General features: G+C 38.3%; 1 protein-coding gene across 1 annotated transcript in view; it reads left to right on the forward strand.

Moving 5' to 3' along the window:
- Positions 1 to 1,235: 1,235 nt before the first annotated feature.
- LOC131693631 (uncharacterized) overlaps positions 1,236 to 14,977 on the forward strand; it is a 146,166-nt gene continuing 132,424 nt past the window's right edge. The window contains exon 1 of the mRNA XM_058981602.1: positions 1,236 to 1,481. The gene's annotated coding sequence lies outside the window, so the exon portion shown is untranslated. The remainder of the gene's footprint in view (positions 1,482 to 14,977) is intronic.

A 14,977-nucleotide genomic window follows, 5' to 3' on the forward strand; every position in this document is an offset into this window, starting at 1 on the left:
ATTTATAGTTTGTTGAATTAATTAGGAATTTCTCAGATTGTAAAGAATGCAACTTCATCTCCGGACAGCCGGCATGTGAACGATTTCATTATTACTTATTTCTTTATTCGGACAAAACACGACATTTCAATAGCTATACAATGTAGCGTAAAGCGATTATTTTTGCTGTCTCGGGGCATTTGTCGAAATTGATGTGTTAATACCTATGTAATTGAAAAGTTCAAATTATAAGTTATATTTGTTGTATTATTATAGGCAATGGAATGACTATGAGTTGATCTACTGTTATGCAATCAATATTCGCGCGTTGTTATGCTAATTGGAGAGCATTTCAGGCGGTAATAAATAAGCATAAATACTAATAGCAAGATTGGTCGACAAGAAGAAAGAAAAGAAACTGATTTACTAGTTTAATGGGACAGTATGTTAAAATTAGAAAATTAAAGAAATGAAGAAAAGATTCTTTTGTTGTATCTCTTGTATATGATTTAATCTGGTAAATATGACTCAATGGACCAAAAGCAAATCAATAAATATTGCAACAAACAGCTCCTCGTACTGATACGACTGCTACAAATTGGTAAAAAAAACTTTTTAAGCTATTCTTATGCTGAAAATTTCTGTCCGATTTTTATGCTTGAAGTTTATTTCCGATTTTTATATTTTTAAAAGTTTGAAACGGGTTTTGCGAAGCATGTTCTATCCATGCGACTTTTATTTTCGGGCGCTTATTTGATGGTGGTTTCAATGCCCTCTAAGCATTAGTAAATAACTAGAAACAAATCCTGTCTTGACCAGAGTTCAACAGGTTAAACCGAACGTCAAAATTTTATCTGTGGTCCACGTAATGAACCGTCAGATATGAGATTTTGTTGGTCCTACATTACTTCAAGCTGCAATATCATACTATAATAACGGTTAGAAAATGGACGAGTTAGCTGGCTCGAGAGTGTATGGGGCAAGAATTAAAGAAATTAATCAATAGGAAAGTGGTCAACAGTTTTCCTAGCGGAGGTAAATGAGGTAACACATCATAGATGGTGCCTACCACCCTTAAAAGCTCCCGACACTCGACAACCACCTACGATCGGTTTGTTAACCACATGATCGTCACACAGACAGCGGTACGTTTTTAGGTTGTTGTGCCGTGCTTTGTCGTGCACCGTCTTACAGCAAGAATCTTAGCGGGCGCCACGAAGTAAGGGTGGCTCTTGTTGCAGAGCCAACGATCGAAGCGTAACACAAACGACGGTCGACGGCAGCAGCGATCGGCCGAGTCGCGACGAAGTTTCGATTCAGTTGAGCTCAAGATCTTGTTGTGGTTAAACCTCTTTTTGGACCCGCGTTTTTCTTGTCTGTGGCGTCGTACACACTTGTTGTGTCGAGTAGTGAGTGGATTGAGACTGCTTTAGGCTTCGAAGCTGTCGAAGTCGGTGGAGATACTTTAGAAGCGGGTGCGGGTGGCAGCCGCTAGTGGAAAAGTGAGTATAGCCGCGATTATTTTTGGGAAAGAGAAGAAGAAAAATGTTCGCTGATCCCGTGCGGTTGCAAGTTGTTGGCGTTTTTTTCATTTGTTGCTTCTTGGCTTTGGCGTTTTGTGGATGATGATCATAAAAAGTTGTCTGAAAATTTGACTTGGTAAATAAGTTTAATGCGACTGAGCGGACTGTTTTTCTAGTATGTGGGAAAATTGAACTGTACAAACAGGCCAAATTCATCAGTGTACAGAGGAAAAATACGAGTGCAATTCACTGCAGTATAGTGCCTTTTTAGGTTTGCCTTTTGCGATCCGCGAGAGTAAGTAGGTACCCACAAACTTACCCGAGTGTAATGTCGTGATCTGTGCGCGCGATCTCGCAAAAGTCGTACGCGCTATTTAGGTTATCCGCAAGTTGTATGTACCTGTTACCGAGGCTAATTAAGTTTTCCTCGACGAAAATGTGTGAGGCAAAAAATGTGACTCCCTTTCCTTCGTTCACTCATGGAGTTCGTCGCATGCATGCTGGGGAGAAGCAGGCCAGGCCAGGAATCCAGCGATCGAGGGAACCACCAAAGAGTGCGAAATCGATCGAGCATTACATCATCAATATTTTTACTGGCCCCCCTCTCATACGAGTCGAGTGTGAGGATCAAGTAGGCGCTGAAGAAGTCAGTGCTAGCGGCTTAAAAACGAATGAACTGAAGAGTGTTGAATGTTTTGTCTAAACAAGAGGTGTACAAATGAAAAGAGCAACCAAAAGTGGGATCTCGACTCGGCGTACGTAACCCTAACGGCCTGCCATCTCCCAGCTGCAAGACGAAACGATTAAAACTTCCGCGTATTGTTGATTTGATTAGCTGATGGGTCTTTCGGTGACTTGAGATCGTCATCATCATCATCATCATCTTCATCAGATGAACCAGGTCTCACGCGATTCATCACCTACTGTTTAGTGTAACCTACTACAAAAAGAAGATATACCCATTTGAATGAAATTTATTAATAACTGTCTTTTGTCGATTTCGAATTCCGTCAAGGTGAAAGCTTATTATTACTAGTATTGGAGCGACGCACAGGGACTTGAAACCTGTTTCGAACGAAAATCGAAATTTCTTGTTCAACCTGTTGTCTGGAGAGATATTTTTGCCTGCGATATCAACGGCAACCGATCGGGTGTTTGGGCGGGGACTACTTGAATTTTTGCATCACGCCTTGCGAGAGATTTTTCCCCGGCCGAAGATTTGCTTTCATGTGTGAATTTGAATTTTAATTGAAAACTTGTGTCGATCGAGGCATCGCTAGTTGAGCGTTTATCAAGTCGTTTCTGAACAATGGAAATGCTCTTCGCTCAAGGGGGGTAATGAATAGTCCCATCAAGGTGGATGTCTATTGAGTGATTTATGAATGCAGTGTACTCTTGTAATGTTTATGCGTTGAATGTGAAATTTTCAAACGTAATGTAATAGGCATGGTAAACTTATTCAAGTTCAATCGGACTTGTTCATGTTCGGGACGATCACATTTTGGCTTTTTATCAGTGGCTCATAAAAAGAATTTTCCTTTGAACATCAAAACAACAAGAGAAACATATGAACTCTTGCGTATTTTTGAACATATATTTATTCAACAATTTTTTTTTTGTGTTCCAAAAAAAAGTGACGGATTTATAAAGAAACTTGCGCAGCAGCTCACCGTGGACAATTTAAACTCCGTCCAAGATTCAGTCCGTATTTTTTACCTGAAACAAAAAATTGAAATTCTTTCTCATTCGTAAGGCTACACAGTATAAACTATTACGGTGATTGAAAGATGCAATTTTAAGTATTTTTGGCATTTTTAAAACAGTTTTGGATTTTTTTAACAGTAAGCGCGTTAATAATATTGTAAAATGTGATGCTTGCAATATTTTTTAGTTCAGTCTATGCAAAATAAATTATCTAAAAAAACAGTGCTTTACTTGTATCAGAAATCAGAATATATTGGCCCGATTTCCACTTCCCCATGTTATTCGGAGATTTTTGCCTAGCCATGTCGGCTCATCACTTTCCTGATGCGAAAGTAAAGGGAGGTGAAAAGGCGGGGAAATGAAGCATGACAACACAATACAATCACATCACAATGAACAGTCTGAACTCTTCACTCCTGAAAGAATGATGAACCCCACTGATAAAACCTATAGCTCTTTACCACACTGGGTTGGGAACAATAGCATATCCTTCAGTTTTAGCACCCTTTGTATAAAGAACCCAAAATCCGGATACGCAATTGCATTACTACAGAGCAGTTACATATCTAATGATATGAGGTTCCATAATCGGATTCACAAAGATCACACGAATAGTACTCAGCACGCTGAATAGTAACCACGTGATAATTGAGTTTGCAGTGTCCAATTAATGTCCTGATTAGACTCCTGCAATTGTGCTTGGAAAATGCAACAAATTCTTTGACATTTTCGGACTCACCTCCAGAAGAAAAGTTATTATTTGAACGCAAGTTTGCAGGCTACGCCAATGGTTGGCATGCTCGGATGCATCCTAAGAGCGAAACTTGTGCTTTATCCAACTTAACGACAGTGGTAGAAGTGGTTCTGGATCAACGAAACCAGCGGCAGCGCCCGCTCTAGCCAATTCGTCCGCCCATTCATTTCCAATAATAACCGGGTACCCATAAAAGGTAAATAGCATTTGAATTGCTAAGTTCATCGATTTGAGTTTGACATGAGATTACTAATTTCGATTTCGAATCTGCCAAACTATGTGCCTTCAGGACAACCTAATTGTCAGAGAAAAAAAAGATTCTTTTGTAAATTTTGGAGAGCTGGTTATACATCATGTGAAGATTTCTGCTTCGAATACGGTACAGTATCTACCAAGCGAATGGGATTGATCCAATCTCAATTCACGACAATAGACACCAGCACTGGCTCGGCCCTCCAACAAAGAACCTTCAGTGTAACAAACTACACGTCCTTCAAGCTGTCGCTCCATACAGCCAGACAGCCATATCTCGCGAGGAGGAATTTTCACGTTAAAAGTTCTAATAGGAAAACTACATGTGAATGTAAGGTCACTGGGAGCGAGTATATACTAATCCCAAGTAACCATTTGGTGCCACAGCTTTGTGTAGCTAGTTGCACGATCTATTGGGTTAATTTTCCAGAGCCCAGTAACCTTAAGACGGTATGCACAATAACGTGCTTCTTAATTCAGAACACATAAAATGGTATAATTACAGAGAACCTATCTCCATGATCGAACAAATATATTAATAAAACGTGTGTAAACATTTGAATTAATACAAGATAAAACACTAGCGCCGCCACACTAACTTATCCCAACTATCCGTCAAATCCATGACGGAACCGGTTCGAAATCCCGAATGGATTCAGTGTGGAATCTGGCTCAAAGAAAACAACCGATTCCAACTCAATCGGTTGATGCATTTGAGCTGGAATTCATACTGAATCCATTCGGGATTTCGAACCGGTTCCGGAGTGATTTGAATGAGTAGAGGTATAACCGCTGTCAATTCAGTCGAACTCAGCCACAAAAAAACATGACAACAGTAGCGCACCTGGTGGAGATATCCCAACTACCTTCGCAAAAATTAGGGATTTTTACACAAATTCAAGATGGGCGTCTGTTCTCTGTGGTTTCTGTGGAGTGCCTCTAGAACATCGCCATCAAGACCATCCTCTGAAAATGATGTAACTTTGATTGGATTGTCGTAACTTCTCCCTTCTCCCACCAAACAAGGCATTCGTAAGCCAGTATTGGTCTAACAATTGTTGTATTGATCAACTGAATGTACTTGGGTTTGGGTCCCCAGGATTTTGCTAAGCATTGCGTGCATCCAGTTAGTGATATACTCCATGACCTCGTGCTGCTTCTAAAATGGATTCGAAAGGAACGTTGTCAAAAGCACCTTCAATATCGAGAAAAACTCCTAAGCTTGATTGCTTTTGTGAAAAAGCTTTTTCAATGTTGTAGACAACATTGTGTAACAGGATGGTAGTAGACTTCCCTCGTTGATATGCATGTTGCATTGCATGCAGTGGGTGCTCAGCCAAGTTAACATCCCGAATGTAGTGGTCGATTAAACGTCCCACTGATTTGCGAAGGAAGTAGGTCAGACTGATCGGTCAAAACTCTTAGCATCCTCATAAGTAACGTGGCCACCTTTGGTAATGAATTTTACAATCATTTCCCGTCACGCTAATGAAATGTATCCTGTTGCAAGACCACATAGCCTTTTTGAAGTAGAACTGGAATGATTCAATCTTTTCCCGGAGACTTATAAGCATAAGCATAAGAGATCACCCGTAGTTGCTACTCCGTTATTGAGCAGAACCAATTGATATTGCAAAATGTTCATTGGAACAACACGCATGGGAATAACACAGCGATTCACATTGTGCAATCTATATGGATCCCTGCATGCTGATCAGTACCAACGCACTTCGGAATGCGGATCTTATGGGTAAGGAAGGAGTGTTAGTCCGATAAATGTCGCTTCTAGAGACTGAGGAATCCTCTCCACGTGTATCACGGGAAGGGGAGATTAGTTTGTAAGTGAGTTAACAGCGGCATCATGTAAAAATTGCTCTGGGCAGCCGACTGCCAAGAATTCGGGAAATTTATCTTTTGTTGTATTAATACGACTGGTCAAATAAGCAATTTGAACTCCGGATAACCGACTATGACGAGCAGGAAACTCATTTCTGTCACAGTGTGATACAACCCTTTTGAAGTCATGAGAAGGTTATAGTTCATTATGTGGTAGATATGTCGAACAATAGATGTATTTTCTATTTCTGCCATCAACAGTCATATTGACCGCGACAGCATAAATATTGCGAGTAGGGAGGATAGAAGCCATGCGTCAGTAGCACTATTCGCGAGCGTACATGCACGAGGCATTTCACGTGCATTCGTCATGCCATTTTTGTTGCATGCTACGAAGACGAGTTTAAGTAGCTTTCTAACATAGAAGTTTCCTATGTAGAAATACGGTTCTTCAACCACAACAAGTGAAACTTTTCCTTCCTGAACAAGGCGGGATAGATTCACTGTGTCAGAAATTCGCTTGACACAGCAAGGCTAAGACTCTCGACACTTCACGCGCGACTGGCATATTTTTGTCCTGTCAGCCATACAATTCTCGGCACGGAGGATCACCTTGCCTTCCTGTTTTCAATAGCTTTTTACGACATGGTAGCAGGAACTTAGTGGATCAATTCTTGACTGAGATGCTTCAACCCGCCGCCGGATAGCATACAGCCTCTAGGCTGGTTTTGTCCGGAGAAAGATAATGAATGGACTGTTAGCATCCTCCTAGTGAGGGACAGCCATAGCACTGGGGTTGTATCATGCTGTGACAGAGGTCTATTGCAAGTAAATCAATGATACACTTAACTGCTCGGTTAATTGGAATGACGCTGAGTGGACAGCGAACGGATTAGGTTTGCTCAAAAGTAACATTAACTTTATAATTTCCAAATAAAATTTACCATTTTTTAACCCATTCCATTAATTCCATGTTGTTCATATTAACAATCAAGCAAAAGGTTAAACGTATTATTTTGCACAAGTTTTGCACAAAAAACTAGTACGGATAATTCTTGGGACTATTACCTTTAATTTGAAACCAGTTTTTGATACCACTCGTTGACCCGATGATATTGAGTTTAGTCTGATTGGTTTCTACCGAAGTTTTACAGCAAAATACGTAGGCGAAAGAGGGTAACAGTGGAACTATGAAAACAATACGTTTTCATAGTTCCACTGTTACCCTCTTTCCCCTACTTGACATTGTATATGAATTGCATCTCCTTATCAATAGGTCGCAGTCGGTTGCGATATCTTGAAGTACAAAGTTACTTTACGCTCGTCCGTCGTTCAATTAAGGTGGCTCATAAAATAGCGGAATTTTTCCTGAAAAACGGCAATTCCGCCATTTTATAAGTAAAACCCCCCTTGTTGAAAAATTGCCTGAAAAACTCAACGAAGGGGTTAGGCATTTTGCACATAGAATGTACGTGCAAAGTTTGAAAAAAATTGACCAAGTGGTTTTTGAATGGCAATTAACACCGCAAATCGTGTTTTTCCGGAGACATTTTACAAAAAGCTCCGTCACTGAGTCACTTCAATATTTTTGTATGGAAAAATTGCAGAATTTTATTGAAATGATGCGGTATAATGAACAAAAGTTTCGGTCAATTCGCTTCACCCAAATTTCAAAAAATATATAAAAAAGTGTTTTTTTACGCTGAAACCCTTATCTCCCCCTTATTATAAAATAGAAATAAATCACTCATCATTATTTAGAACAAAATTCTCGCTCTTTTGTCTTGTTGTCGCTTATTAGACGGTGCATGCTTTCTTAAGTCATGGTCTTGGTTGGCTGATTACACTAATTCTAAATCCGATCAATTGGACACTGGTGATTGCTGCTTTAATATTTATTATCGTCCATTGTTGGTTTTTCGGACGAAGCCGGGTATAATTCGGTGGATTTAGAATGCTACAATTGCAACTGGTTAGATCTGGTCAAAACGTAGCTAAACCATCATCGGACCTAATTAAGGGTGAAATTTGTTCGTTATGGCACCCGATTTTAAACACTTCCAAATTTGTAATATTATCCGTCATGAAAACGCTGGTTTTCTTGCGACAGGAGAAGATATCTTGCCAAATCATAATTCTTTTTCGTGAACACAAAACAAGAAATAGTTGGATATTAATTTGTCATTTGTTGGATATCTGATAATCGTAGAGAGGGCTGGTGTCCACTAGGAGGTTGATAGCACTACCCAGCTAGTCTTATTGATGGTATATTCGAGTTGCAACTGAATAATAAGTGTTCATATACCCCCAGGCCCGATGAGAGGGGGGGTCAGTCAGGGCAATTGCCCTGGGGCCCGGGTCGTATTTGGGTGCCCGTGTTTTTACCCCGTAGATGGGCGAACACGTCCGATATTCATAGAAGAGCAATAAAAATATCAATAGTAATTTCTTTGTAATCATTCGTCTTATTAAATTATTGTATGATGGAAGCGTAAAAAAAGAAAACTTTATTTCATAGTTCACATGTGTTAAAACAAACGTTCTTAAGGGAATTGTCTACTTCTCTACTACACTATGAAATATTGAGAAGCCAATTCAAAGTATGTTCGAAGAAAGCAATAGAGCGTCAAACAGGAATGCGAACGCACGGACAAACGCATCCGTCCTCTTCTTCGTTCGCTTCTTTGCTAGTTGTACTGGTTGTTGGCGTGGAGATGCTGGGCGTGATTGTTGTTGAGTGAAGATTTGTTCCTGTCGGTGTCGATAAATTGATTTTGTAGCCGTTTGTGGTTTGGCATAAGATAACGGTGTGCTGTTTACGGTTATAGCAGGTGGGCTTTTTGTTCTTTTACACAAAGATTTCCGTGCTGTAGTGTCTTTTTGCAGAATTCGTGCATGGGAATCTTCCATGGGTACAGAATCATTAATCAGTGTTGTCTGATGAAACGTCCCATTTTCGGTTGATCCGCATAAAATGCTTACGTATGAAGGAGTCACCATAAAAACAACGTTAGGGACATCCGGGAAAATGCGAAGTTTCAGTTGTTATGAAAAGCACCTCTCCGTATCTTGACATAAATTTGTTAATCACGATGTCAAGGGTATGTAGAGATAATTCATGTAAGCGTATCTCTACACGTTTAGTAATTATTTCACTTCTCGAGTAGCTGATCTTACAGGACATTTCCAAAAATCAATAGCAACACAATTCATCTGCAGTCGTTTTTACCGTGTATCTATAGCGGAACTATTTCTAGTTTCTACTCTGGGCGAGATGAGAAGATAGACTGAGCTTAACTTTTTCATGCCCAACTTTTTTCTAGTGCATGTAGGGTTTCAAAACTATTTTTCCTTGAAAATGGTGAGATTTAGAGACATGAAAAGTCTATTTTCATAAAGATAGGTGCCTCCCTTGCAGTGTTAGAAGCTGCTCAATTTTTACCTTCCAATGCTCAATACAATTCTCCAAGAATATTTACAATAGTCCAATTGCATGGAAAACGTAGCCAAAGATAGTCTAAGTTGATAAGTTTTATCAGTTTTCAATAATATTGTACCATAACGAAAATATATGAAAAAATCATTTTCCGTTGTCAACGTAAACTGTTTCTGGCAGCATTGCTCCATCGGAATCCAATCAGACTAATTGCAATAACTTCGCTTCTAGGACTGATCCTTGTAACTGTTATTACTCAAATGAAAGACAATAGTCACATTCATTAGCCTTATTTGTTTTTGTGAGCAAATCTTGCCTTAATAAAAAGTTATAGCTGTTTAAAAACATTGTTGTTCACAAAGAACATGGGCATGAATGGGTTAACTAACCGTTGAATAAAATGTTTAATTTTTATATTTTTGTAAAAAAAAATGCATTGTGTTAAGATAGAATGGTGATTTTGGGTGACACCAAAGATGCGTGTGATGTCTATAAGAACTCAATTATAATGTGCTAAATAAAGAAATCAAGTCAGTTCAGCTCATCCAACAGCAGCAGTGCTCAATTGCCTACTGTACTCACAGTTGTTTTATTTGCGTCTGATTACTGTGTTCTGTGTCTATATTGTTGTCGCGTCCCAAGCTTACTTATGTAAATAGAAAATCTTTTTTATTTGACAATTTTAAACGAGAATTTCGAGCTGCATCTGCTACCTTCTCGATTTGCTTACAACAAAAGCCAAAAACTACTCCACCGCCACCAGCAAATAAATCAATCCATGTGTCACTTTGTCTACACAGTAGAAGCAAAATATCATGTTTTAAGCTACTGTGTCCAAAAAATGAGTGACGATTATAAGCAGAAAGTGGCCTATTGCGTCAAAATATATTCCTATTTACTTTTCGAGACGTTTCTTAAGATCTATTGTTAAAAGTACAAATGGAGGTAAAGATGGTCAATGTTTACACCATACAATTTCACCATGTTAGACATAGCGTGCTGATTATGTTCCAGACCATCAATGGAACAGAAGCGCGAAACTAAATGTATTCGCTCACTGTTAAAATACAAATTCTAAATCCCTCCGTGGGTTGGAAGTATTGTTCCTGCTATTGTAGCAGCTGCAGCTCCTATTTTCCTTACCCCCAACCTTACCACTTCCCCAATCCTTCCCATCAGGGAAATGATGAAAAAACGATTCATGACAAGGCACAGCTCTCCGATCTACATGGGAAATGTGCCTTTCGAGTCAGACGCTACTGATTCCTGAATACCCACAAATTTAAAAACTTGTAACTATGGCAATTTTATCCTATTTGGATACCGCGGAATAAGAAGCTGTCGAAATTCGCCTGTCTGGCACGCTATCTGTAGATGTGGCAATATGAGTCAACCGGAGTCTAATAGAAACCACGGACTCGGAGATTCTCATGGCTGAAGAGATACTAAATAATACTGCACTAGAGGACTTTGGTTTAAGAGGGCCCGGCAGTAATACAAGCTTTGGGGCCCGACGCGGCTCTACCCCCAAATGAGTCGTACTAAGTGCAGGAAAACGGCATATGTGTACTAAACTGGGGGCCATATGCGCACACAGCTGCTGAAATTGACGATTCCTGTCAACAATATACACCTTGAATGCGATTACTTCTTGTATTAAAGCGCTTCTACAGATAACATTTACAAATGCATAATCGACACAATCCCACATTTTATAGAATATCAATAACTCGTCTGCGATTCCGGAACACTATATACGATCAACTATAATTTGTCGATAAAGAATGTAAGAACTGCAATAAGGTAGCAAAATACGCAAAAAAGGGGTGAAGACATTATAAAAACATCTTTTTGTATATTGTGGCTGCTGCCAGCATTGTTTAGAAACACATTTCGATATTTTGCACATCTTAACCTTCCGGAAGTCGCGCTAGTGCACTGAGTGCACGCTGCTCCGAAAATCTAGCGAAATCGTCTTAGGGGACCAGCGGCTGCTCGTTCGGTAGGCCATATGCGCGACTTCCGGAGGGTTAAAGTCGGATTCTAACTTGCGATATCTGAGTTGTAGCTCATGGACGACTACACAGACCCATTTCAATCATGAGAAATTAGGAAATTAGGTGAGGTGAGAGAAGTGGTAAAAATCTTCATAAAATCGGTTTTATATTTGTTGTCATATGTTAAATCATATATAACTATATAGTATATAATATAAGTCGTTGTGATATATATCGAAGTCGTACGTAAGTTTGTGTTGTATAATGACAATTCCTACACATAGAAACAACTTTGAGAAGCTATAAATCCGACTCAGTTTGAAGTACAATACGATTGTACTGCCGTTATACGCATAATTGTCCCATGTATATAGGAAATCCCATAGAACATGGGACAAATATGCTTATAACGGCAGTGTATGTGAACGAAAATACAATTTTGGTGAATTCGAATCTTTGTAGCTACATGAATGTAAGTTTTCAGTTCTCAACGACCATTTCCGATCGAACACGATGCAATTTAAACAACAATGCGATATTGATCGAACTGTCGTTATAAAATCACGTTCTGTCTAATATACGATATCGAATTTACTTTTACAAATTGAAATGGACTAACTAAACGATTTTGATTTTTTGTAGACAAATTTACGAATCTTTTTCTACATAGGTATACGATTTGGGGTTAGCTTGGTATTAGCTTGCTCAGGACAAACCCAATCCAGAGGCCGTGTGGCACCTGGCAAAAGAAACCAAAAATTGACTCACTGGTTTCCTGCTCGCATCTAATAAGAAGTGCAAAAACAGGACCCTTTGCTCCATTGCCTGCATCTTCTATACTTTCTAATTCTTATCATTCTTCATATCTTTGTAACAAACCTGCTTGCATCTGTTTCTGACAGTAAGCAAAATAACAAAAAAACTCGGAACTAAAACTATTAGTATGTCCATCATGCAATGCAATGCTTTCACTTATAGTTAATGCTTAATTTGGGCCGCTCAAAATTATTTTAAATTCTCGTCTCGAATACAATCGATACATTTTCAGTTGTAGTCTCAGTTTGTTTACTATTGTTAATTATTTTTCGAGATTATTTAGTGCTTTTCCTTTTACTTGTTTGTCTTCTTGAATTGCTAGATATTTTGTTGCTAGTCGTTTTTTTGTATGGTAAAGTAACCCTATTCATAGGGTTCTAGAGTGCTACGGACCAAACCTTCTTACCTTATTGTGCATAGTCTAGACAGTGAAAAAAGTGCTTGTTGGTGCATTTTGGTTTGTACCTTTCTTTCTTATACGTAGTCAAAGTTGGTGCAAAAAAAATATAAAAATCTTCAATAACTTGGAAACGAATGAGTAGTTTTACATACAGTCTTCAACAATATTATGTGGCTTTAATACCTTCATATTTGTCTAGAACATCGGTTGCACGAAAAGTCACAATGGAAAAAGTTGTATTAAAAAAAACTAGATTTAAGGGGGTTGCCATTGAAAACGCCTTATAAATCGATAACTTTTAGTCCTACAAGCTCATGTTCTTCCACAAAATTCTTCACTACGAGCATTTTTAAAACTTTGTCGAAGACACCAACTCTACCTCGTCAGTATGAAAAGTTATTTTTTTAGTTCGATGGTAGTAAGTCATGCCTAATTTCAATTTTTATCACATTGTGCTAAATATTCATACGAACATATTCGATGGTTTGGTCTCTAGTGAATTTAGTTCGCGTTTTTGTGTTTACGACCACTGTGCATTGGCTTTTGCGATTCTTCTACACGGACAATATCCGTTCAAAAATTCATGAACAAAAAATCACGATTTCATGAACTGTAAAATTTACGAAAATCGTGACTAAGTTGCTGGAATCGTGAATATTAAACTTCCTATCCATGAAACTATTTGTGTTTCCCAAAAACTAGTTTGTACCAAAAATATACATGGCGTTACATTCCAATGTTGTTTGGGTTACTGTGGCTGTTCCCTGGACATCTTTAGTTTTTGTTATAATTTTTGTGTATAATTTGGGGACATACTGGTTTATATACAGTATATCATGTATGTAATGTATTCTTAGTGCTCAGCGAAGTTTTTATTTTCTGTCCGAACATCACATTAAACCTTATCAAATGAATAACGATGTTCAAGGTCATAATGGTGTTCTTATATCTGCTGCTCGCACCTATTACTAGTCACTAGAAGCGGGACATCCCAAGTAGCAATTGAAGTTTTATAGCACGCTACAAGTGCAATCTAAGTTTTATCAGTGGCTACAAAACCATCATAAAACCACAATTGTTACTAGGGATAACTATTTGATGAAAAACTTCAAATATTGTCTATTTCATAACCGTTGCATGATTAGGAAAATCTTCTAAATATTACAAGCATTCAAAATAGATCGTAAATCGTGTAGTTCAAGTATCTATGGATAATATTTTATGTTTTGTGATAATTTTTATGAGCACGAATGGTGAGTTGAGACTAGTTCGCTAGGAATCATGAATCAATTCACGTATACATGAATTATTCTTTATGATTTTGTAAATTATTTCACGAGCACGAGTATTCAATCGTCATTGATATATTAGGAATCATGAAGTAGTTCATGATGATCGAAAGGATTCATGAATAATATTCCGAGTTTCGTGAAATAGTTCATGAGAAAATATGTTTTGATTTTGTAACCATGAAAACCTTTAGTTCTATGAATAATGTTCAAAAAACTGTGAACCAGTTTGCGTACAGAAAACCATATTGGCAATGACATGGCGGAAACCATAACTAAAGTTCACAAAACAAAAACAAATATCGCCACTCATAAAAGCGTTCTACAGGCGTAACTGAAGGGAAATTGAACATAATTATAAAACACATGATTTTAGTTTATGGTCCTGTTCTTGTAACGTACAAACGTGATTGTTCCGGAATTCATGGCATTTTATTCACGATTTTGGAAACATTTTTTTCCCTGAGCGAGCCTAGTGTTATTAGCGTAGATGGAGCTTGGAACCAACAAATTTGTCAATTGTTCGAATTTCTTCAAAATGTTTAGAATAATCTTGCGACTAGATTATAATTTTTCAGAACATTTATAAAAAAAAAAATCGATTTCCTCTAAAAAGCTTTTATGACTCCTTAAAAAATTATTATCCCAGGATGCGCCCACGATTTCAAATTTACTACGATTTCAAAGCAACTTAGTCTTTCAAACGAAAGATTGAGCGTTCAAATGAAATTATTTACATCAATTCTTTCGTTCGCCAAGAAAAACTTTATGTGCCCATAAACCTGAGTGCCCAAATATAGTTTCAAAGAAGCAGCATAATTAAACTTCCTCACTAAAATTAACAACAAACAAAACCAACCATCTTCACTATAAAAACATCCTCTCAAGTTGAGTTCCGGTGCGGTTTGCTGCACGCTCGAATCGACACCGAATCGCGAAAAGCTGTCGTAAATTAAACCCACAACTTCCACACCAGCCTACTTGATGCGCA

This window comes from Topomyia yanbarensis, chromosome 3 (assembly GCF_030247195.1).
Source record: "Topomyia yanbarensis strain Yona2022 chromosome 3, ASM3024719v1, whole genome shotgun sequence".
In the NCBI taxonomy this organism is placed as follows: domain Eukaryota; kingdom Metazoa; phylum Arthropoda; class Insecta; order Diptera; family Culicidae; genus Topomyia; species Topomyia yanbarensis.